The following is a 26,120-nucleotide window of genomic DNA, read 5'->3' on the forward strand; positions in this document are numbered from 1 at the left end:
GCATGGGACCAGGGGACAGAAGCCAGCTGAGACCAGAGGGGAAGAGGCTTCCTGCCATCTAAGATGCTGAAGCCGAAACGGGATATTGAGAGTGCAGACGGGCCCTGAACCACATCTGAAATGCTCCCTCCTGTGCCCCTACCTGTGTGTGTGCAGGGGGTCAGGTGGGAGGGAAGAGAAGGCAGAGAACACAAGGCTGAGGCCCTGGACCATAAGTAAGGCAGTTTATAGATCCCATAGGCCTGTGTAGACCTACAGGCTGCCCTGGAGTTGAGGTCCACTGACACTGCCTTAGCCAGAACCAGAGGCCAGAAGGGGCACTAGAGCAGGAGCCAGACAGAACCAATTCACTCCTCCTTCCTCTAGCAAATGTCGCCTCTAAAATCTGACATCAGTCTGTGGGTAAAAGTGGAAGCAGCAATTAAAATGAGCTAATACACAATGCCAGGCATACGGTCCGTGCTCAATAAATGCTATTGTGATTACACTGGAGAGCGAAGTTGTTGCAGCATACAATGCATTCATCTTTGACCTGTGACCTCTCACCCAGACACAGCTAAGGAGGCCCTTTTCTTCCCCAGAAATCCTGTGCAATCTAATGGTGGCACCTGCTTAGTTTTCTTACATCTCAAATGAAATCAGGGCAACTAATGTCCAACCACTGCCCGACTTGTCAGAGTTACAGGTCCTTTATCTCATATAATGAGTTGCCCATCATTGGAGGCAATCAAGTAGAATATTTCTGGTCACATGTGGAAGAGGAGGCAATAGCCAGGAGGAATGCAGAGGTGCTTTCCCACCCCAAGATTTTGTGATGCTTAGGACTGTGGGGTGGACATAAGCATGTGATGGGTCTGGGAGGGGGGAGTGAAAAGTTAGAACACTGTGAGTGGGGGAAGGAGAAGAAACTGGAGAACCCAAGAGCCGGCATATGAATTTCACCTGAATATCTTCTTCTTCACTTCCTCCTTCCTCCAGCACTGACCTGAATGAGGTATTTAAATAAGGACAAACATGGAAGCAACCTAGGTGTCCACCAAGAGATGAATGGATGTAAAAGACGTGATATATATATCACATATGTGTGTGTGTGTGTGTGTGTGTGTGTGTGTGTGTGTGTGTGTATAATGGAATATTATTCAGCCATAAAAAAAGAATGAAATTCTGCCATTTGTAACAACATGGATGGACTTGGAGGGTCCTGAAACCATACAACTCCTTTAATCCATTTTGAGTTTATTTTTGTATATGGTGTGAGGAAATGTTCTAATTTCATTCTTTTACACGTAGCTGTCCAGTTTTCTCAGCACCACTTATTGAACAGACTGCCTTTTTCCATCGTATATTCTTGCCTCCTTTGTCGTAGATTAATTGACCATAAGATTGCACCGCTGCTCGTAACCGCATACTTTACTCAACCTGGCCTTGGCCTGCCTCTTAAGTTGCTCACCACCTGGAACTCTTGACCAGTGCCACATGGAATCACCTGCGTTTCCCTGAGAACATCATGCTCTATTTCGCTTCTGGGCCTTAGCACAGGCTGTTCCGTCTGCCTGGAATTCCCTTCTTCCTTTTCTTTTCCCACCCAAATCGTGCTTGTCCTTAAAGATCCATGTTAAGCTTCCTCTACTCTTGGGAGCCACTTTTGGCCCCCATGCACCCGTGGCCTCCCCTTCTCCACCTCCCCCACCCTGGACAGACTCCTCAGCCCACCCTTCTCACATTGCACTGTGACTGAGGACTTTCCTGTCATCCTCCCCTGGAACACGTCTCATTGATTCCTGCCTCCCAAGAGCCTAGCTTGGTGCCCTGCCTTTGATAGACATGTCCTATTGCAGGGGTAGGACAGCAAATGCTTAGAGTTTAACCTCTGGAACCAAAAGGGCCTGATTCAAACCTCCGTTCCACCATTCTTTAGCTGTGCAACCCTGGGCAAATTAGCCAGATGCTCAGAGCCTCAGTTTCCCCTTTTATAAATATGATTTAATAACAGATAGTCCAGTGCCACTTGCTGATTCAATGAGAGAGCTCATAAAAATTGAGTAGCGCCGTGCCTATCACGCAGCCAGCAGATGGCCAATTAATGTTTGGAAATACTGCGCTTCAGAATTGGACTGGAGTTAGACAGACTTAGTTTTGAACTTGAGCTCCACCACTTAACCATCTTTGTGACCTTGGGCAAGTTAGCCAGCCTCCTTGAGCTTGTTTTCTCATCTAGAAAATGGGCTTTCTGTTGGGGCTTAAATCAGAAGACTGTTGTGAGCCTGCTTACTGTCCAAATAAACAAATAAGTGCACGTTTACTGAATTAGGCCTGCCATGAACTTGGCAATGAGTGCACAGCTCTACATTTAGTGACAGGAAATTTCACCAGGAAAGCTGACCTGGGGCCAGCCCAGAGCAAGACTGTGGAGTCGGATTCCCAGCTGCAGGCTCTGCGGAGACAGAGAGAGGGGACAGAGCTTCCTGGACAAGGAAGGGCCTCTTTCGAGTTTACACATGCACCTTTCCCAAGAGGTGATCCTGGGTCACCTCTGGCATTTCTGAACGGGACATGGGAGGAGTTGTGGGCAGGGCATGGAGCACAGACTCGGGAGCAGACAGCCCTGGTGTGAGCCCACGTTCTGCCAGGGACGGCCTGCGTGGCCTTGGGCAAGTTGCATCCCCTCTCAGCTTCCTCAGTCTTTAAAGCAGGGATTATAAATGCAGTACCAACCCCGCAGGTCATTGCAAAGAGCACACCTGCCATTGGCAAGTGCAAGACACCTTGTAGGTGTTCGATAAACATCTGTTCCTGCCCTCTCTCCAGAGCAGCCTTGTCCCAGTTCATATGCAGGGCTATGAACTGGGCTGCGGTGCCCTTTAAATACACCAGCTACAGGTTTGAAACTAATGGAGCACGTGGCGGGGACGGCTGGGAGTCACAGTGGTGTGGAGGAGAATATGGCTTCACGAAAATAACATTTGGAGGTAATTATGGGGGCAATGGATCAGAACCACAGTCAGCTGCCAGCCATCCCCAGAGACAGAGGGAGAGATGGAAGCAGAAGGTGGAACCTTGCCTGGGAGCTGGACTAGAGCATCCTGCGAAACTTCAGCCTGGCTTCAGCTCTGCCCTGAGAATCCTGGGCTCTGGCTCCATCACCCATGAGGCAGGTTAGCTGTTCAGGGCTTCTCTTAGTTCTTAATCCCAATAGGACACAAGTGGTATTAAAAAGCTGTGCAAGATAGAAGAAAGAAATGGAGTGAAATCTGAGGGCAGGGAGAGGCAGAAACAATAAATGCATTAGCAGTGGAGAAACCAGAAAGAGAGATTGCATTCATTCCACCTCTCACCTGTTGTAATAGACACCTGCTCTTTCCCACCCTGTGCTTGGGCTGCAGACCAAACGTGGACCAGACCTGGCTCCTGTGCTCGGTCACAAGAACGAAGTTGGAACGTGTGTTTCCTGCTATCATGGAGGCATCGCAGCACAGTAAGGGACCACCATGCAACCTTCAGGCATCCAGTAAGGTGTCCTTGAAGAGGCACAGCCTGCCTGGAGTCTAACCTGGGTCTTGACCCTGGCAAAGAGCGGTGAAGCAGGCAGGGCTAGAAGCTGCCACTGAGATGGGATGGTGCCAGAGGGACCAAGCTGAGGCCAGCATGAAATGACCTCACCGTGGATTCTCACCACTTGGGTGAGGCCGGCAGCTCCCTCCATGTATGATTCGGAGACCCTACAAGCCCAAGGGCCGCCACTCTGCCCCACACTCAAACCTTCCTCTGATGCCTTTAATTTGCAGGGCTCTGAAAGGTTAAGACCAGATCCTGCACAATGCATGGATTTCCTTTGCTTTTAAGGCCAGTCCATCAGCAAATATTTACCACGGGACTCTGTGCCCTGGCCCTGGTCCAGCCCACAGAAGTAGCCTTCCCTCTTGGCCTCGCAGCTCTCCACCTCTCACCACCTCCCCCTCTGCTCCTCGGCCGCAGGAACTTGCAGACTAGGCATGTATCTGCCGGTCTGCCATGTAGGCTGTGACATCTAGGGTAGGTGACAGGACTTTCCCAAAAGGCCACAGTGGTGGCTTCAATTTCGTTTCCCTCCGGTGGCTCGGTGCTAGGCACAAGGAGGGACTCGTGCTCCAGGCCTGACCACACAAGGCTGTGGTTTCCACTACTCAGGGTGGCAGCAGGCCTCCTAGATAACAACCAACAGTAGCCGTTCACGTGCTGCTCCTCAGTGCCAGGTGTCACTGCGGGATTCACATCATCTCATATAATCCTCCCCCGGCCCTGGCGAGTGGTCTTACTATCTGCACTGACCAGATGAGCAAACCAGACCCAGCACGGAGAAGCACAGTCAAGGGCACATGGCCGGGCGCCAGTTCTGGGCTGCAAACCCCAAGCTTCCTGATTGCAAAGTGCGTGGTCTCTGGGTCTGCACCAGGTCACAGCTCATGAGCTCTCTCTCCTCTCCTGACCCCCAGCATAGTGAGCCAGTCAGCACAGAGGCTCAGAAAGAGACTGTCTCGGGTGCCCTCAACGTGGCCAGTTCCTTTCAGGGCCAGGGATGAGACTGCAGCTGCGGAGCCCAGCAGGGCAGAGGGGCTGAGGGAGTGGGGTTCTGCCCGCCCCCGACCTGCGCGCTAGGACACCTTCCGAGTGCATAATGTGCGGATGAGGCCCTTTGATAAGGACCAGATCCCCTCTTGTTGCTTGGCAACCCAGCTTACAAGTCATAGCAGGAAAGTAATTTACAGGAATTCAAAGTGTCCCTGGAGGTTCTGCTGAGCCGAATTTGTGCAAAGAGGAGCCTCAACGGTCCAAATCACACCATTGGAGGGAAGGAGGGGCGGGAGGAAAAGCTTCCACTTTCCTCACCTGAGAGTCAAGAGCCCTTGAGCTCAGACTCACTGATCATTTCTATTAACTTATTTACTGATTCCTTAATGAGCCCCTACTATGTGGCAGGCCCTGTGCTGGGAGCCAGGCACATGATGACAGATGAGACAGATGCCCCAGAGACACACAAGTAAACAGAGGGTCATGGACATGTGACTGGATAGGGTGTGCACAGGGGTCTGGGTAGACGCCCCAAGGAGAGCAAGTAACACAGATGGGGGGTATGTGAAGGCAGGGGTCATGGAGGTGACCAGTTAGCCAAACAGAGGAGGGCAGAGGATGTCCCAGAAAGGGGCCAGCAGGAGCAAGGGATGAGGGTGAGAGAGCTCAGCACATTCTCGATTCCTATGTGGTCGGGGGCTCGGCGGGGTGGAGGGTGCTTCTGCTGGGGCTATAGGAGAAGTGGCACCCAGGCCGGGCAGGGCCTTGAATGCCAGGCCAAAGTCTGTATTTTAGCACGTAAACAATGAATGTTACTGATAGCAGGGGCAGGGCATGAGATTTGGGTTTCAGAAAAATCACTCTGGTTTTATTTACTACTGGAGAGTGGTCTGGGGGAGAAGCAGAAGTTGGAAGGAAAGATACTGTGGGTATGGAAGTCAATTGAGAAACTACTAAGGAAAACCGCTAAAGGCAAGAGATGATGAGGCCCAAACTAAGGTGGAGAGTAAGGGACGAGTTCAAGAGGTAGGAAATAAAGTCAACTGGGCAGGGAGACTGATCCGTGGTGAGGGTGAGGGACAATAAGAGCCTCGCGGGTGTCTGATTTGACGGACGGCTGGTACCACTTACTGAAATGGGGAGGGCAGGATGAAGGGCAGGTGTGATTTTCGGGGAATTTCCTCCCGTCCTATTCATCAGGATTCTCTCGGTTGCCAGTGACAGCAAGCCAACTGGAATGCGCTTGGGGAGTGGACTGAGCCATGTCATGTGGGGCGGGCGGGGTAGGGATGCGTCGGAGCCTGAGTAGTCCTCTCTAGCGCCAAAGGCCCTAGGGGCAGCTGTTTATGTTGGACAAAGCAGGTTCAGCGGAGGGGATCTGGAGTCGCAGAGGAAAGAAACCTCAGATGGCACGCTGAGGAGGACCCTTGGCCCAGAGCCCATCCTGACCGTCACTGTGGCCCATGTCACACTTGTAGGGAGAAGACAAATGGCAGCTGGGAATGGCAAGGCTGTGCGCACACGTGGGCAGTCTGGTCTCCAAGAAGCCCGGGGAGGGGGATGGAGGTCAGCCAGATGGCGCCTGAAGGCAAGAAAGCCACGGAAAAATAAGTCCCTGTTCTCTGCTCACGGCTGGTACTTGAGAGAGGTTGGAGAGCCCTCCTGCAGGGGCTGAGTGCGGGAGCCTTCCACGGAGGGCTGCTCAGGCGTTTCCCAGACCTGTCCTTCCCTAGGAACTGACTCGGTGGCCTCATCTGGCCAGAATGACTGAGAATGGCACCGGGACAGGTTCAGCCCCCAAGAGGGGATGGGCTGGGGCATCCCCATACACCACACAGGCCGGGAAGGTCTCTGCAGGCAACTTCTCAGCAAAGAGAAAGGCCATTTGCACTGGGCTGCCTGCAGCGCCTCTTTTCTGAGCAGATCTGGTTCTCTGAGCCAGTGGGTCTCCTTCTCTTCCTCCTCCAGCTCAGGAAATGACCTGGGCAGGATATCAACCCAACCTGGGGTGCAGTACGGAACAGTGGCTAAAGGGCCTGTGTTTGATTCTTGCCCCGTGTCAATGGGCAGCGTGGGTGGGCTCGCCTTTCTGAGGCTCGGTTCCCCCAGGTTGTAAGTTGAGGTGGGTTCCCACAGGGGCGAGAGCTCGTAGGTCGTCCCAGGTGCTCTGTCGTGCTCTCTGCCCCAGCAGCCTGCCCTCTTCCCTCTGTCTTGTCTCTGCTCAACCTTCTCCCTGCGTCCTCATCACTGCAGCTGATCCAGGATTTCTGGGTCTACGCTTCCTCAAGGTCTTCTAGCCTCTGCTCCAACTTCCACATCTTCTTGGCATCCTCCAGTGACAGTTTCTGTGAGAGAAGACGGGGTAGAATCATATACATCAGCCCATCTTCATATTTTTATTGTTATAAAAGACACATCACATAAAATTGACTACTTTAACCACTTTTTGGACCTCTGGTGTTAGCTTTTCTTTTTAAAAGTTTTTATTTTATATTGGAGGATAGCTGATTAACAATGTTGTGTTAGTTTCAAGTGTACAGCAGAGTGACTCAGTTATACATATACATGTATCTATTATACATATACATGTACATATACATGTATATGTGTCTGTAGATATACATGTATCTATTCTTTTTCAAATTCTTTTCCCATTTGGTTTACTACAGAGTATGGAGCAGAGTTCCCCGCGCTATACAGACAGCAGTTTCACCCCACCTGACCATTGGTTATCCTCTCTAAATATCACAGTGTGTGCCCGTCAATCCCAACACCCCCCAATCCATCCCCTGCCCCCAGCAACCACAAGTTTCATTCTCCAAGTCAGCGAGTCTGCTTCCGTGTTGCAAAGAAGTCCATTTGTATCATTATTTTAACCGTTTTAAAGTGTACAGTTCAGTGGACACTTCAATACGTACATGAAGTATGTTCACAGTGTTGTACCACCGTCGCCACTGCCTCATTTCCCAACTTTTCACCAACCCAAACGGAAGCCCAGTAACCACTCTTCCCCTTCCCCCAGCCCCTGGCAGCCACGAGTCTGCTTTCTGTCGCTATGGATTTGCCTCCTTTGGGTATCTCACACTAGTGGAATAACACAATATGTGGCCTTTTGTGTCTGGCATCCATCATATTCTCAAGGGTCATGCATGCGGTAACATGAGTCAGTGCGTCATTCCTTTTGATGGCTGAATAATATTCCATTGTACGGGAATGGCATGTTTTGTTGACCCATTCACCATCTGATGGACATTTAGGATTTTTCCACCTGTTGGCTTCTATGACTAGTGTGCTGCTACAAACTTTCATGTATAGGGGGTTTTTTTGGTTGTTTTTTTTTTGAACACTTGTTTTCAGTTCTTTTGAGTACATACCAGGAGTGGAATTGCCAGATCATAGGATAATTCTGTGTTTAACTTATTGGGGAACTGCCAAGCTGCTTTCCATAGCAGCTGCACCATTTTACACTCCCACCAGCCATGTATCAGTACAAGGGTTCCAATTCACCACACCCTTGCCAACACTTGTTATTCTCCTTTTTTAAAAAAAATTACGGTCATCCTAGTGGGGATGAAGCCTATCTTATTTTAACCTCAGCAGGCAACGGGATGTGTCCTCTTGCGGGAAACACTCAGGTCCTCTCGCTGAGGCAGGTGGAGGGGCCACCCCTGGTTCGCCAGCACGCCCAGACACAGCCACGTCCCAGCTTAGGTTCTTGACGGGACGCCCCCATCTCCTTCAAGACTAAAAATGTGGCTTTGGAGTGGTATCGCCCTGGTTTGGATCCACATACCAGCCACAGTCACTTTCAGTAGCAGCCTACACTTTCACTGTAGTTAGCCTCTTGTGCCTCTCATGCCAGCTTCGTAGAGCAGAGGTGAGGAATAAATGAGCTCATCCCTGTAAAAAGTTTAGAGTGATGCCTGACCCACAGTAACTGCCTAATTAATCCAAGCATCATTATCTAACATAAATGATCATTGAGTGATGACTGTATGCCAAACCCAAGGCTGGGTGCCTCTCCTGTTCTTACAGTGACCCCAAGAGGTAGGTATTCAAACCCCATTTAACAGATGAGATCATGAGGCACCTGCCGAGAGGTCACTGTCTCCCAGCAGTGAGTGACAGAGCCTGGAGGAGGACTCTGGATCTGTCCGACTCTGAAGTCCCTGCTCGGTCCACTCATGGCAAAGAAAATACAGTGTCTTCTTATGCGGGGTCCATTCCGGCTTGCTGAGTGCTCTGTTTCAAGGAGGCTCTTGTGTGTGCCCGAGAGTGGCAGTAGATAAATTGCCCTGGACACTCTGGGGTCACGGAAGGATTGTATGGAGACGAGATGAGGGTCTCAGCTGAGGGGAGGGTTCCTGGAGGACAGAGATCTCCATGTGGAGCCTGGTTAATTTCCAGCTATATCATGTTCAGTGTGAATTCCTTTCTCATCTCCCCATGTAACCTTCCGTAAAACCTGTATGACTCGCCAATGCTTTTAGAATTGAATTTACGTGGGGGTGTACTAGCTTCCTATGGCTGGTAACCAATTACCACAGATTAGATGGGCCGAAAACAACAGAAATTTATGCTCTCACCATTCTGAAGGGCTGAATTCTGAAGTCAGTATCACTGGACCCAAATCAAGGTGCTGTCATGGCCACACTCCCTGTCGGGGAGAATGTGTTCCTTGCTGCTCCCAGATTTGGGTGGCTGCCAGCGTTCCTTGGCTTGTGGCCACGTCCCTCCAATCTCTCCCCCCTCTCTTCTTCTGTATGTGTCGTCTCCTTCTGCCTTCCTATTATAAGGATAAATGGGATTTCATTTAGGGCCCACCTGGATAATCCTGGATGACGTCCTCATTGCAAGATCTTTAACTTAATCACATTGCAAAGTCTTTGCCAGATAAGAACATTCAGAGAGGTTTCAGGGCTTAGGATATGGCCATCTTGGGGGCCATTATTCAGTATACTATAGGAGGGAGGATAGAATGAAGGAGAACGGCCTCAGGATGAGTGTGAAGCTGGAGGCCAGGCTGTCTGGGGGGGCCACATCACTCTCAGCTCACACACAAGATCTTACCACCTCTAGCAAATGGCAGAGCTAGGGCTAGAACTCGGGCCTCTTGACCCCGGGTCCAAGGCTCCCTTCACTATAACATACCACTCCTGCCTCTTGTTTTGCTGGGTCTTCCATAGTCATGTCCCCTGATGTGGGTCTGTCTGGGTCACCGGGATACCAGCTGGAAGGTTTTTACCTCAAGGCTGTACTAGGGCCAGGGAGTCGAGGCAGGAAAAGAGTGGGCGCCAGAACTTGACCCAGGGGCCTGTTTGACAGGCCCCGCATATCCTGCCATCTTTCCGTGTCTTCCACCACTGTTGCCCAGGCCTCAGGCCCTCCTGGGAATGAGGCCACCGTTAAATTCATTCCAGATAAGACCCCATTTCAGCCAGCTGTGATCCGTATTGCTAAGCAAACACAAGAGGGGAGAGAAGAACGTGAAAGAGCTTTGAACCCTGAGGCAGCCGATCTGCTGGGTTTCACCCTGTAGTCACATGAGAATGGTTGCTGAAGTCAGATAACATCAACTGTGTGACCTCAGCAACTCACTTTGCTTCTCCAAGCCTCAGTTTACTCATGCATAAAGTGGGGAGAACTACGTCTACCTGACTGACTCATAATGAAGATGAAATCAGCATGAAGGTGAAATTTCTTCATTCAGAGAAATGACAAAGCCATACAGCTCCTTCCATGCTCTGTAAAATCTTCTCTGCTGGAGGAAAAGTTAAAAACTCAGGATCAAGGTCCTAGTGGGAAGAATGATCCTGGGTGGAGGCAGGGAAGGCTACTCTGGCTCTGATCAGACTCTGAATACTTGGATTTGGTGTTTTAACGTTACTTGTCATCACTCTCCAACAGGGAGACATCTGTTTTCCCCTGGTGTGACAGTCATATAATAGGCCTCCTGCTGTGCCCCACAATGTCATGCTCTGGGCAGGAAAAAGTTGTTCACCACTCCACACTCCAGTGTGTGGAGTTCACTCTGTCTGCTGCAGAATCATACATAGCAAAGACCAGAGAAGAAAAAGCCGTCTTCTCCACGGTGGTTTCTTACCACACAGAATGAGAAAGCTTTTCCTCACTTCCTTCCAGTGAGAGAGTCAGTGGAGAGCAATGGCAACCACATGGCTATTTATTTGTGTTTCTGGCAGATTATAATTATCATGATCACTAGCACTTATCGAGCTAGCTATGTCAGGCGCCGTGCTGCATGCGTTATCACATGAAAAATCTTTCCGAAGGGCTTAGGAAGCAGGAAGTATTGTTTTACAGAAGAGGAAACTGAGGAATAGAGAGGTTGAATGTGAATCCCATGTCAGCCTAATGCTGGAATCTAAGCACTTAGCCATTTCACTGAATCTTTTGATTAATTTTGTGTGTGTGTGTGTGTGTGCGCGTGCGCGCGTGCTTGAATTTCACAGGGGTTTTTTGGTGACGTGTACTGTTGAACAAAAATTGTTAAATGCTAACTTGCTTATTTATGTGAGTCAGGAAGTTGTGACAAATAGGAAAATACAAGTAAAAAAAAAATAAAAGGAAGCTGGCTGTAAAGTTAGAATGGAAAGCGCATGATCTTTTGCTGGGGTGGTCCCTAATCTGTCTCTGAGCTTCCCAGCGGCCCCTGCAAAGAACGAAACATGATCTGTTATGCAAACCTCCACAGCAGTTGTTTTCAATATGTGATCCCCAGACCAGTGGCCTCAGCATCACCTGGAAATTTGTGAGATATACAAATTCTCAAGCCCCAGCTCAGAATTTCAGAGTGAGACCCGGCCATCAGTGTCTTAACAAGCTTCCAGGTAATGGTGATGCACGTTTAAGTTTGAGAACCACTTACCTTCAAATGAGAACATACCAGTTATTAACATTGACGTTTGAGAGAAATTTCTCCCCTGAGCTCTGTGTGATGCAGTGAGCTAGTGTTTTAACCAAATCCCTATTGTAAACACCATCATTAGTTTTGTAGGGGTGCTTCTTAAATTTCCCCTCAGCATAGACCCATGTGCCTTAAGGCACAGTTTAATGAAAGCAGTCCCAGGCAGTCAAGCGGTGTTGTCAGGCACAGCATGCTGGCCAGGCTTCCTATTCTCACACGGTCCCCAGTAGTGTGAAGCCTGGAGAGTGTCCTTGCATAGCTATCAGGAGGCAGGAGTCTGGAGCCAGGCTGATCCAGACTTGAATCCTGGCTGTGCATTTCAGTCACTGAGTGACCTTGGCCAATTCTGTTAATCCTCTCCTGATGCCTCAGTTTCATCAGTGTGTAACATTAGAGTAACTATTCTACCTATTTCATTGAGTTGTTCTAAAAAACACAGTGAGCTCATGGGTAATGTGCTTAGTAGGACCACTAATATACTAATAAGTGCTTAATACGTGGTCCAGTGGTTATAAACTAGTAGAACGTATGTCCTGTAGGTGATACAGCAAACCGTCAGCCTGTTTCCATCAGCCTCCATCAACAGTGATATATACCCTTTCCCACCTCCCCCAGAGGATTACTCTAGAGTTGTATATTCCAAACTTCTTGGGCACCTGATACAGAGTTCTTTCACATGTATTATACCCTTTCATCTTTTAAACAGCTCTCCACGGTAGCTATTATTACCCATTTCCTGCATCAGGAAACTGAGGTCTCCCCAGACGAGCTGACTTTTCTAAAGTCACATAGGTAAGAAGTGATTTCAGATCTTCTGGCTTGACAGTGAGACCCAGATTCATCAATCATTTCTTGAGGCTCTCTGAGATGCCTTCTCAGATCCCAATTCTAGTCAACTTAGATGGTTCTCAGCCCCAGCTGGGGGTGGGGGAGGAAGGTAGCTTTTAGAATTGGAGCAGGACAGGTCGATGGAGCTTATCTGGTTCAAGCCCCTGGTTTCCAGGTGTCCAGGCTCTAGAGGGGCTTGACTTGCCTGGGGTCCTATAGTGAGAGCTCTGCAGAGCCCATGCTCCAGCTGTCCACATCCGGTACTCAATTCTCTGCCCCATGCCTCATGGCATCTTTGAAAGGCAAGGTTAATTCCCATGAAAAGCACAGCACAACAAAGTTAGCATGAGACCGAGGGGCAGGGCAGAGAGTTAGAGCCAGTTGCTGAGAGTAACAAAATGTCAGAAAATGTGGAATCATCCACATAGTGCTTGTGGGAGGTATCATATACTCTGTGGTCAAAGCCACAGAGACAGCTATCTGGCAAGCCTTCTTTCTCCCCTGGAGTTCATGGCCACGGCTGCTTTCCTAGAACCTGGGACCAGCACGTCCCAAGCCCACTCTTCTTCCCAGGAACGGTTTTCACAGCAAAGAGCAGCAATTTTGGAATCAGGCCCAGGTTCCCAGTTGTTACATCGGTCAAAGCAAGTCACACTGCCAAGCCCAATGCCAGTGGGGCTGGGAAGGGCAGGGAGGGAGGGAGGAATTATGACTTAGTGATGCAGCCTACCACACCCACCTTGCAAGGTTGCTGGGAGAGAGGATTTGTTCACTCATTCATTCAATGTGTATTTATTGAACACTTGCCAAGCACTGTGCTAAGTGCCGGCTACGTAGCACTGAACAAGACAGACACAAGTCCTTGCCCTCCTGGAGTTTGCATTCTAGTGAATAAACCCCCTGATTTATCCACAAACATTTATGAGTGGTTTGGACAGGCGTTGGAGACACAGATGTCCACAGCAGCACCTCTGCCCTCAGCGAGCTCCTGGCCCATGAGAAAACCAGACATATAGACACCCAATTACAACACAGATGGGACAGGAGGCAACAAGCATGTGTGAGCTCCAGAAACACCTGGCACAAAGCACACTCCCTCTCGGAGCCTCTCTCCCCTCCCTTCCCTGTGCCAGACCTCCTTCCCAGACACGGGCCAGGTTTTCAAGTGACCCAGGCCAGCCAGCTTTGCAGAAAGTCGATCAAGAGCTCTCAGCAGGCCCCTGCCGGGCACAGTGCAGAGGAATTAAGTGCAGTGAGCGAAACTGAGCCATCACGAGTAAGGAGCACTTGCCCTCCCTTCCCGAGACGGATGGGGTGACTGGAGAGGAGGATACAGATCCCGTGGCTGAATCACACATCCTGGGAACCTCCGTAACAGCGTGGATGAGTGACAGCAAACAGGCCTTCTGCCTACAGGGCTGAAAACGCACTGCTTCTCGGGGTGAGCCGGAGGTCAGGGATCAGACAGCGCTCCCCAGAGATTGCTACCGTTTTCCTGAGTCTCAGGAGATGCAGTAAATTGGTTTAATGGAGTGGAGTCTCGTTGTTATGGTGGCAGGAGGAGAGCAGCCCGATCACCCTGCCCCAGACTAACGATGTTAGGTTTGGCTTGGAGTGAACGTGGCCAGCATAATTCAGGGGAACTCGATTTGTATCCTCTTTCTGATAATGGCTGTGTGCTCTGTCCTACTCCCCTTGGGCCGGCTAGAAACCTATGGCTGACGCCTCTCCCCACCTCTAAGGGTCAATCAGTCTGTAGGTTCTGCTGGTTTCCTCCTCCCAAATGTCTCTCCTGTCTCTCCCTTGATTGTCGCAACAGTCCCCACCTGGTCTCATCCGCTTTTCACACAGCGGAGATGTTGCTAGAAGTCACACTTGATCACGACTGTCTCCTGAGGAACACCCACCCACGCCCCAGCACACCCTGAGCTGTGCTGATTCCTCCCAGTGCCATGACTGTAGTGTCTGATCTTCTTATCCTTGTTGCTCTTCTCCTTGTCTCCACTTGGCAAACACCTATCTCTCCCTGAAATCCCAGCTCCAATCTCCTTTTCTGTCAGGGCTTCTCTGTCACTTTTACCCCCTACCTCCCTTCCCACCCAATTAGTGTGGACCACTGCTACCCCCTGTATGCGTCCAGCATCCATCTCCCATCCATCAGGACTGTGAGGGTGTTCACACAGTCTTCATTTTTTGACTCCTTTCTAAAGAGTCATAATAATATAGCTAGTAATTAGACAAAACACTGAGTATTTCTGTTATGTTCAGCACGGTTTGACAACGTTACATGCACTAATTCACTTAATTTCTCGACATTCCATTAAATGGGCACTATGGTTACCTCCTGCTTGAAAGATTAGGGAATTGAGGCATTAAAGAAATCTAAGTAACATGCCCAAAGCTACATAGCTAATAAGTAAGAGAGCCAAGATTTTGAACCCAAAGGAGCAGGGGGGAGAGAGAAATGGATGGAGAAGACAGGAACAGGAGAAAGAAGAGAAAGGACGAAGGGAGGGAGGGGAAAGAGCTAGAAATGAATCTTTGCTATTTTTAGTCATTGAGATTTGGGGATTGTTTGTTACTGTGGCAGATCCTAGCTTGTCCTGACTGATAGAATGAATAACAACGTGTAGACACGTTAGAAGAAGGACTACTTGATCAGGAAAGACAACAGAGGGCTTCCCTAAAAGAGAATGCAAGGACTCGCCTGGTCAGTCCTCAGCAGGGGCTGGTTGGTTTCTGTGTGGCTGGCTCTTTGTGACCCAGGAGAGGAAACATGGTGAATGCGCCAGGAGCTTGCAGCCTGAACAGAATGAGGGGACTAAGTGTGTTCAACAGGAAGTCATCCAGCTCTGGCTGCCCACGAGAGAAGTGATGAATGGAAATGCCTGATTCCCAAATAACCATCAAGTACCGGAGAGCACCTGAGGTGGAATGGTTAAGTGTGTGTTCCCAGGGGAGACCTGCTTCATCTGGCTGCGTCACAAAGCAGATGGAGACAGCTGACTGGGAAGGACTGTCAGTCCCTGGGAATTGCCTTCATCTGCTTCCCAAACATTGCCACAGCCGAGAGGAAAGCCAGAGACCCTGCTGGTGGGGCCATTGACAGGATTCCACTGGGCACGACTGCAGAAAAGGAGTGAAGTAAAGCTGTCAGTTCGTTTGGCCAGCGTCTAGGCTAGCCAAAGCCCTCGTCCCACCTCCTCACTGTGGGCTATAACTCATGCAGTTTACGATCAGCCAGATGGCCTGGAGGGCACACTCACCCCATCTATGTGCTGGGAGCCGTAGTCCAAGGGCTGGTTGCATACCAGCTTCTCAATTTTTTCTTCATTAACGTCTTTAGGCATTTTTTCCCCCTGTTCTTCCCCCCACCATGAAATTTTAATACCAAAAATATGCTCTGTACTGGTTTGTGTACTATATGCATACCTGTGCTTTAAATATAAAAAGAGTTAAGTTTTTTTCATACACACCCCACCCAGAAGAACAAATTTTTACCCCTGTGGAGATGCTATGCTTCCCATTGAGAACACATGTACACTAAACCCTCAGATAACCAATTTCTGCTATCAGTCCCATCGGATTTTAGGGGAGAGAAGCAACTTACCAGGAAAGAAATTCTTTTTGCATAGTGACACCTCCTCCAGGAAGCCTCCCATCCACCTTGAGCCAGAATTGAGCTTTCTAACATCACTGCATGTGCTGTTTTCCTGCACATTCACATGGCCGTCTTTACATACATGTTTCCCTCCTGAGTTTACAAGTTCCTTGAGGGCAGAACCTGTGTCTCTGTGCTTTACTTCCTGTCTCAGTGCCCGGCACATAGTAGGAGCTTCACTGATCATTAAAGCAAGACGAAACATGAAAGCTGCTTTGTCCGGGCCTGGGGACCCGATGCAGGGTGCAGCTGTGGTACAGTCACTGTCGCAGGCACAGCACACCCTGGCATAGTCAGCTCCTAGTCGGGAGCACCAAACAATTTCATTGAGGCATGGAGAGCTGACTGACAAGCCTGTAATAACATTTTAATGGCCTGAGTCCAATTCCCAATAAATTACTTAAGTTTCTGAAGTCATGGAGCTGGCATTTTCATTAATACCCCTGATTAATTGTCTGCCCTAGAAAAAAAAACCCATCACCATCACAATCTTGATCTCACTAGTTCCTTGCAGAGAGAATCCCAGCGGCCTGAGGTATTCCACTGGATGGGAGTTGGTGAAGGTCAAAGGGAGAATCCTCTGCCCCCCTGTCACCCCACATGGCCTTGGGAACAGAGGAGTGCCGGCTCTGAGCCCGGCTGCCTGTACTTGAATCCAGACCGCACCACTTACTGCCGGGGCCTTGAGCTACTTCAACTGCTTCAGTATCTTTATCTGTCAAATGGGGCTAATAATAATCCTTATGTCATAGGTCGATGGGAGGATTAATTGAGTCGGTACAAGTAACGTCCTGAGCACAGCAACTGGCGCACAGTAAGCACGCAGTAAATTATGCCTATTATTATTTCATTTCGGTTGCTGTTCTATTCTTTTTCCTCCAGAAAGCTCAGGGAGCTGCATCGCCTTAGAAGACACAGAACTGCATGTTTGGGAGCAGGGCTGCTTTAGTAGGGGAAGGCAGGCTTTGGAGCACTATAATGTCCACTTAACAGGGCTTTATTAAGTTGCAAGTAGTGAAAATCTGCAAATTTGGATTCACATCCTGGCTCCACCAGTGGCTGACTTGGGGACTGACCCTACACAAGTGCCTTCCCCTATTGAGCCTTCCCAAAAAATGAGGGTGATATTTTTTATGCTCTGGGGTAGTTTTTTTTTTTAAATTAATTTATTTTATTTTTGGCTGTGTTGGGTCTTCGTTTCTGTGCGAGGGCTTTCTCCAGTTGCGGCGAGCAGGGGCCACTCTTCATCGCGGTGCGCGGGCCTCTCATTGTCACGGCCTCTCCCGTTGTGGAGCACAGGCTCCAGACGCGCAGGCTCAGTAGTTGTGGCTCATGGGCTTAGGTGCTCCGTGGCATGTGGGATCTTCCCAGACCGGGGCTCGAACCTGTGTCCCCTGCATCGGCAGGCAGACTCTTAACCACTGCGCCACCAGGGAAGACCCTCTGGGGTAGTTTTGAGAATCTGATGAGACAATACAAATGGAAGCATCTGGTGCTCATAACTGGTCTTTTGTTTATTTATTCAATCAACAGCTTTTATTGAGCACCTACTGTGGGCCAGGCACTGAGCTAGGCACTGGATATCAGCAAATTAGTACCATCTCCTTGGAGCTTTCCATCACAGTAGTTAAGTTGGACAGTGACCAAGTGGACAGATCAACGTGTAATGAACGTCAGGAGGCAGTAAATGCAGTGGAGGAAAGATAAAGCATGGTGGGGAACAGAGAAGGCTGGGACTGCTTCTAGAACGGGTGTTCAGAGAGGGTCTTTTGCCAGAGGTGATACCTGAGCATCTGAGGAGAGGTTTTAATAAATTGAGAGAGCATGCCATGTGGCCATAAGGGGGAAGAGTTTTAGGGGGAGGGAACAGCACGTACAAAAGCTGGAACATGCTTTTGCCACTAACATTTTCTTTTTCTTCCTTCCTTCCTTCCTTCCTTCCTTCCTTCCTTCCTTCCTTCCTTCCTTCCTTCCTTCCTCCCTCCCTCCCTCCCTCCCTCCCTTCCTTCCTTCCTTCCTTCCTTTCCCTTCTTTCTTTCTTTTTCTTTTTTTTTTTTGGTAATTTCAAATAATTTCCTCCCCAGAGCCAACAAGACAGGGGTGTGGGCAGGAGCTCACAGGGCCTAGGTATTCAGATAGGGGCTGGGTAAGGGGGCAGGTCTTTGTTTTCATGGTCGCACATTTGATTAGCTGTGAAAGCCGGCACTCCCTCTGCCTGAGGCTTCCCTCTGCATGTGAAAGAGGCAGGGTTTGGAGCTCCCTCTTCAGCATCCTCTTGCTTAGAGACCCCATCTGGCATTTTTCAGTCTCTGCATCTCTCATGCTCCCCCCAGAGCCACACGGACCTTCATCCAGTTTCTTAATCCAGCATGCCCTCTCTTGCCTCTGGACCTTAGCCCAGGCTGCTCCATCTGCCTGGAACACACTTCCATACACCCATCTTCACTTGCCTAACTTTTACTTATCCCTTATGTCACTGCTTGTCCTCTGGAATCCAGCCTTCCCGGTTGTCCCCAGGCTGGGTAGGGTCCCTCTGCCCTGCCTACCCCCTTTGATTGTCCCCATCACTTCGGTGATCACGCTGATTGTAACTGTGGTTCCCTGTCTGCGCCTCCACCAAGTAGCATGTTCTTTCTGGGCAGGTCGATGTCTTACTTGTTCTGGCATCTCTAGGGCCCACGATCTGGTACCTAGTGAGCATGTAATAAGTATTTGCCCTGAGCTGGAGAATGCAGGGTCTCTGCCCTGAACATCTCAGGTCTGGATGGCAAGACAAGATGAGGTAACAGGATAATGTGCCTTCACTACAAAGCATTGAGAGGAGAAAGGCATAGAGGCCAGAGGATACAGCAGGAGCAAAGGCCAGGAGGCCAGAAATGACAAGTCCTTGATGCGGCCAGCAGGTTAAGATGAGTGGAACGCTTGGCCGAGGTCAGGTTTTGCCCCCTCCAGGCCCGCACACCACGATCCTCTTGCTCCCATATATCCCAGTCATGCCTGCTCTATCTGGTCAGGACCTCACCTTCCAGAATCTGGGTTTATCATCAGCCAGACTTACAAGGTATAATAAGCCAGAGGGAGTCCGGGCTGCTGCCAGATAGGCTGGGCCTTTTGGAGACGGAGTTCACATAACTTTTTGCAAAGCTGGTTCTGCTCACGACCAGTTCCATAAAAGGTCTCCTATAAGCCACACCTGCTTTGGGAGATTCTCATTGCTCATTAGCATATCAAAGGCTCTGAACCGTCCTGCAGGGAAGACTCTGGGTTAACCTTAGGAGCCCCGTTTCCCAAACTTAATTGAATGAGGAGTCCTCCGAAGGTTCTGCAGACCTACTCCAGGCAAAGCAGATCTAACCCTTCTCTGTGTGGGCAACAACAGAGAAATTTAAAAGAATTACATTGATTGTGCCATTACTTTTCCTTCGAGGTGGGTGAGGAGTAAATGAGACGAAGGAGAGAATTACGACCGGAGATGTCAAGCGGCTGTCTTACAAGGAATATTCTGTTTGCCCAGGGAGAAGGTTTGCAGAATATAAAGGACCATTTCTTCCCTACAACATCCATGGAGAGAAAGGAGGGAAGAAGCGAAAGAAGCCCTCCATTGACCACTAGAGATGGGAGCGTTTCTGTTGGTTTCATTTACATAAGTGTCCTTGGCAATTTGTCCCAATTTGTCTCATTACAAATGATGTAAACATCCGGCGAAATCACAGACAAAATGGGACAGTTTAAATGCTGCCTGATTAAAAGCCCCGGGTTGCCTGCAATAACTTGCACGCATGCTAATAGTTTCCCTGCACGGACCTTGGTTCCAAAGCTCTGGGAGCTCAGGGAGGGTCCCCAGGCCTAGTGTCCCCATGACTGCAGCTCTCCACATAGAGCCTTGTAAGAATACACTGTCACGCTCTCTATATTTTTTTGCCAAGAGAGAAAAGAAGGGAGGGAGGAAAGGAGGGAGAGAGGAAGGAGGAAAGAAGGAAGAGAGAAAGGAAGAAAGAAAAAAAGAAAGAAAGCTGCCATTTTCTCCTTTGACATCTCATTGGTGTACAGGGCGGGGTAACTGAGGGGGTTGGAAAACCAAAGTTCAAATCCTAGTAATGTTACTCGCTTAATGTGTGTGACCTTGGACCAGTCACATCACTTGGCTAAGCGTCAGTTTCCTGGTCTGTCAAATGGGGATGACAGTTCAACATCTGGCCTGCCTCACGCTGTTGTGAGACATCACATAACCAGAAGCCTCCTAAGGACAGAGACCCTGTCCTGTCCATCACTGGATGCTCAGAACCCGAACAGTGCTGACGTGGGGTGGGTGCTCAATAAATAATTATTGAAGGGATGGTGGGATGAGTGAGTAAGTTGGCGATTCTATGGGCAATATCCTTCGAGTCTGAAAAGCACTGTACCAATGAGGGAACTCTTTTATAGCCTCATCTTTCAGAACACCTCCCCTTCAAATCCTTTCCCAGTACCTCCATTAGAAGTGGCACAGTCGGGCACTGGTATCTGATGGACCCGGCTCATAGCCTGGCTCCTAATCTTGGGCAAGTGGCTAAACTCTCTGAGGTCCAGCTTGCCCCTCTCTATGACTGGAGAGTGAGCCCTGCCTCTCACAGGGTGGTCGTGATGTTTAAAGAGATGATGGATGCAAATGACCTCCTGGGAGCCTATAGGCAGGAGGCACGTAAGAAGGTCTGTTAGATTAGAGTGAGTCTCTAGCAGGACCTGAGGAGCTCAAAATCAGACCTGGAGTGAAGGGGACTTGGCCAAGGGGCTTCTCACCCCTGAAGCCTGGCGGAGAGTGCCAGCAGGGTCCACCTGTTCCAAGTGCAGAAACACTACATGTGCTGCTTTAACCCAAAACACTGGGAGCAATTGAAAGCAACTGAGAGAAGAGATGATTAGAATACAGGCCTTCCAGCTCTTGCTGTTCTTGCCCCTTCATTAGTTGCTGTGTGATCTTAATAAAACGTCTTGCCCTCTCTGTACCTTTATGTAACAATCTGATAAGAAGAATGTTGATTCATGGCACCAGGGAAGATTAGAGGATCCTGTGAGTCCCTGACACTGTTAACACTGGACTCTGTCCACCTTTCAGTCAGGGGTCTTCAGACCTCTGTGCCACCATCCCCAATCACAGAGTTCCAACTGGGAGGAAGGGTAAGGGGTCTGAAGAAGGAGATAGAGGAAAGGGAGGAAACAGGGCCAGAACCCCCTCAGCAGATGGCAGGAGCAGGGGCAAGTGGGCCAAGATTCAGACCCAAAGTCCACCACTTACTAATGTCAAGAGTGTCCTGAACTACAAACTTCTGAACCGCAATTTACTCACCTTGAAAATGGAAATAAAAACACTTAGCATACAATGTGTTGTAAAAACTAAAAAAGGGTCTGGTTCATAGCAGATGTTCAAAGGACGTCCGTTCCATTTTCCTTCCCCTTAGAGATCTTTGTAGTAGATGTTGGGGTGTCTTCCCAACATCCATTCCACGCTTTCCCTGTCTGTCATCCTCCCACCTCCAGCACTGGGATTGGTCACTCATGGGCTTGAACCCAGCAGTTTAATCCCATTAGTTCCCTTGGCCTTAATCATTGATGCAGGGAAGGCACATGGCCTAAGTTGGTTCAGTAAGATTTAAGCTCAGAAATCTGGTTTGTTGATCAGAAAGAGAAAAGCTCTCTCTAGAAGGAGTTTGGTCCGAGAGTGAGAGCTAGAGCTGCTATCACCATTTTGCTACTGTGAAGAAACTAGCTATGAGAACAAAACTAACTTGAGGAGGGGGCAAGCATCATAGAAAATGTTGCCGAAGTCCTGATCAAACTGTGCCTGAAGCATCTGGGCTTCTCAGATCCACGAGCCAGTGAATTCTCTATTTTTCAAGCCAGGTGAAGTTAAATTTTAGGAGACATCAAACAAACAAACAAACCTAACTAACACAAAAATCTTCATTATTCAACACTCCTGAACCCCCCCCCCCCCAGTCCACTGGGAGCTTGTTTTTCATGAACCAATTTAGATATGCAAATTCAGAGCGGTATTAGGGGCCCTCCCCATGGACCTAGGATTCCTCTTGACTCACAACCTGGACACAGCTTTCTGGACCCTCCCACTCCCTCCCTTTGCCCGAGGGATCTGCTGTAGTATACAAAGGTGTCCTTCTCTTGGTCGTACTAGGAGGCAGTGGCAGGGAAGCTGGAAAGAAGCAAGATGGGGCTGCAGAAATACCAACTTCAGAGTCAGGGAGACTCAGGTCAGCATCCAGCCTCTATTTCTTCCAAGCTTCCGAAGTTACATCACCTCTCTGAGCCTCCATCCTCCCATCTGCGAAACAAGGATAATAATACCTATATGGGCTGCTCTGAAGATTTCAAGACATCGTATGTACAGAATACCTGGCTGAGAGCCTGTGGGGTAGTAGGCATTTCACAAATTGTAGCTGTTGTTTAGATTTTTATCATTATCGTGGTTGCCCTTCCCGTTTTCCAGGGGTAGCACGGATCTAAGATGGTAGGGGCTGCAGATTTCTCGGTGGGGCGGAAGCAGCTAGGTGATAAGAGACGGTGTCACTTGTCAGCACAGAGCATTGTTTGGGGGAGGTGTGGGGGGGGATGGTCAGCACACACCCAGCAGCCACATAAGGTTCAGTATCCAAGTCAGTGACACGCCTGTTCCAGGTCTTTCTCAAGGTCAGGGGTGCCTTTCTTTTGATCAGTTTTCAGAGCTATCAATGTGCAGAGAAATGATGGGAGAAGAGAGACGAAAAGATGAATAAGACCAAAAGCTGCTCATAAACCAGGGTAGATGGTTGTGGAGTCTAACAGCCCTGAGCTCAACCCTGGTTCCCCGGCTGAGCCGCCATGTGACTTACGGCACGTCAGGGCCATTTTCTGAGCCTCGGTTTCCTCCTCTGGGGAAAAAAAAACCCACAAGGAAATAATCACGTATGTCGCCCAATTCGTGGAAACATAATGAAAATTAGAGGATGCAGGTGGCTTGCACAGGCTCTGGGGCAAAGGAGGTGCTCAGTCAAGAGTCCTTGGGGGTTGGGTTGAGTAGTGTCCCCTCAAAATTCATGTCCACTCAGAACCTCAGATTGTGCCCTTATTTGGGAATAGGGTCTTTAGAGATTGAATCTGTTAAGGATCTCGAGATGAAATCATCCTAGATACAATGACTGGTGTTCTTATAAAAGGAAGAGGAGACACAGAGAAGACAGCCCTGCGAAGACAGGCCGAGATGAAGTTCTGCTGCCACAAGCCAAGGAATGTCAGGGCCACCGGAAGCTAGAAGAGGCAAAGGAGGATTCTTCCCTAGATCCTTCAAGGGAACGTGGCCCAGCTGGCCCTTGGTTTCAGACTTCCGACCTCCGGCACCGGGAGGGAATCCGTTTCTGTTGTTTTCAGCCACCCCAGTGTGTGGTGCTTTGTTACGGCAGCCCTAAGAAACTAAAATACCCCTTCTGCCTCAACCCTCTCCCCTTAAACAAAGCAGATGTGAAAACCACCTCATAAGGCTCCAGGTTAAGGAAGTGTGGGATGCAAGGGGCTGTAAGGATGCGCAGGAGGGCTTGAACCTGGAAATGGGGGTGATAGCATCGCCCTCTGGTGGTGGCTTGCAGACTAACAGGATGGGCATGCCAAGCGCCGGGCCCACAGAAGGGCTCTGGGGAGAGTTCTTTATCCAGCATCAGGAGTGCTCTGTTGGGGACTCTGAGCCACCAGCCCCCGCAGAGCCATTTTTAGCAGGAGCTCAGCGACACCTGTGTCCCAGGTGGGAAGCCAGGCCCAGCCTTCACTCCACCCCCAGACCCTCCGAGGCTCTGGGCCTCCTGCCCCTGATGGCTGGTCTCTGGGGGAAAGGGCCCTGCCTCATGCACTGACCTGGGCAATCAGTTGCTCAGCCCACCTTTCAGCCTCTGGGGCTGGGGATTCCAAGTCTCTTTAACTGGGGGCAAACTCAGTAGAATGCTACTATGCGCCAGCCATTGTTCTAGGTACTGGGGGCGCAGCAGTGACCTTGAAGGAGAAGATTCCTGATCTGATGGAGCGTAGAGTCAAGTGGGGGCTGGAGAGGCAGGAAATGAATGAATAAGTAAGGGAACCAGGAGGTAACAGTTCCATGGATTGGTCTAAACGCAATGGGGTACAGACGACAGAGAGCTTCATTTTCTCCAAACTGTTTACCATCCTCTTGTCTCTCATATCCCTCCGTCTTTATTTTAGAACGTCTCTGGCTGTTCTCCTAGCTTTGCAATCACTTCAGCTCTCGTCTCAGGAATAATTTCAGTTTTCAAGTGTCTGAAAGTCCCATCCAGTTAGAACTTAAGTCTTACGTGCAGTTTGAAATTTCTCGCCTGTCTCAGCACTCAGACCTGGGCGGGGGGGGGTTGGGGGAGGCACAGCCAGCCTGCACTTCCCAACTTTTCCCTCCCTTCCTAACCTTCCTATTTCTGGTGCAGGGCAGCGGGGAGGCTTGGCCGAGGAGAGACAAGGGTCTTCGGACGTGGCTGGAGCTGCTGCTGATTTTCTGTTCTATCATGTGGCATGCTGTCATCTTCCAAATGCTGGCTCTTTCGTGGGGCTCCTTGGGGGAGGGCTTTCTTTCTCCCAGCCTGTTGTAGATAGATGTCCTTGTCAGCTGAGCTCCTGTAAGCATCCTTTTGTCCCCCAGCTGCTGGGCCACCTTCACCCCATTAGTAACAGCCTCTCTCTGCCTGGGGGTCCTCTTGTCCAGGCAGCAGCCCTCTTGGCAGGGGGAGGGGGAGGGTATCTTGTGCAAATGCCTCAAGCCTGCTTACCTTCCTCAGCCCCCTTGGCCACAAGAAACTGGCAAACTTCCGCTTTACCAGAGGGCAGCGCCCAGCTGCCCTCTCTCTGTAGGAGGCCACCTGAGGCCCCCACCTCCTGAATTCTCCAGGGGGATGCAGCCTCCAATCTTACGTTCATATACACCCCCCAGACCCCAGGGACTCAGGAAGCTCTCCCAAGGGCTCTGTCGCCAAGCTTCAGGCCTGAGGCTGCACTGGGTGTCTGCCGCTCAGGACCCCCTACCATGGCATGAAATGCCGGCTCCCTTTCACGTGGGCACCCTCACCTCTGGGAGGAGTTCTGGTTCCCCATCACTGGGCTGTGACCCCGGGGAGAGCCCCCTCATGGAAAGGAAGGAGGAGAATCAAAAGTGCACTTACTCCTACAAATTCCCTTCCCCCCATCTCCTTGGGAACGTCTATCCTCTTGTACACTGGCTTGGGCTGGTTAGTCACAAAACCCGTCGCACTTTCTCTCAGCAAGTCTAACACGCATCCACCAACTCTTTTCTATGTATGTATCTAGGGTTACTTCCCAGCCGCTGTCCCCAGATTGTAAGCTTTAGCCAAAATCCTGGGCAGCAGGATGTCTTCATCCACCTCCCGTTACAATGATTACAGAGGCGCAAAGGTTTTGAAGGGCAGGAAAACAATATAATGCGTTACAGCGTAACTGGGCTGGGAACTGGGCAGCAGTGCTGCTTTGGACCCGGGGATCAGGGCTCACTGAGGAGCCACACCCCCACGAATGGGGCGCAAGCATCACAGACCTGGGGAAGAGCTTGGGCAAAGCCCCATGGTGGGAACAACATCGCTGGGCATAACGAAACGAAAGCTTCCCAAAGTGTAGTGAGCGGTGGAGTGAGTGGCCGGGGAGGAGGCTGGACCCTGCCCTGCAGACGTTGCAGGCCATGGCGAGGAGTTTGGAAGTCGCTGGAAGGTCTGAAGCAGAGGGGGGTATGACCACACAGGTAACCCTTGTGGAGACCGGACTGTATGTGTGCCAGGCGTTATGCTAAGCACGTTTGAGTCATTGTTTCCTTTAACTCTTAGAATCACCTTGCTGTCCAGGTCTGAGTACTTGCATTCGACAAACAGGGAAACTGAGGCTCGGCCAGGTGTCCAAGCCTCCCCAGCTGTTAGATGCGAAGGCTGCAATTCAAGCCCAGGACTCTTAGGCTCCCAGCACTTAGCTCTTCCAATCAGAGCATGCTGGCTTTCCAAGAGGGGTGCAGGAGGCACCCCGCCCCCTTTCACCTCAGCCACCCTGAGCTGGTGTCACTGCTTCTGACAGTAAACCAGGAAACCAACCAACCAACCAACCACCCAACCAACGGGTGCTGCTGGGAGGGAGGGT

The 26,120-nt window shown here is 50.1% G+C and overlaps 1 protein-coding gene and 1 long non-coding RNA gene across 2 annotated transcripts in view; both read left to right on the forward strand.

Moving 5' to 3' along the window:
- The window catches only part of LOC141278359 (uncharacterized), a 70,160-nt gene extending 66,764 nt beyond the window's left edge, over positions 1–3,396 (forward strand). Inside the window, exon 3 of the long non-coding RNA XR_012330954.1 lies at positions 3,384–3,396. This is a non-coding gene — a long non-coding RNA (uncharacterized lncRNA). The remainder of the gene's footprint in view (positions 1–3,383) is intronic.
- The window catches only part of KCNIP1 (potassium voltage-gated channel interacting protein 1), a 223,494-nt gene that overhangs the window by 90,982 nt on the left and 106,392 nt on the right, over positions 1–26,120 (forward strand). The gene's annotated exons all lie outside the window — the stretch shown is intronic.

The sequence above is a fragment of the Tursiops truncatus genome, chromosome 3 (assembly GCF_011762595.2).
Source record: "Tursiops truncatus isolate mTurTru1 chromosome 3, mTurTru1.mat.Y, whole genome shotgun sequence".
Taxonomy (NCBI): domain Eukaryota; kingdom Metazoa; phylum Chordata; class Mammalia; order Artiodactyla; family Delphinidae; genus Tursiops; species Tursiops truncatus.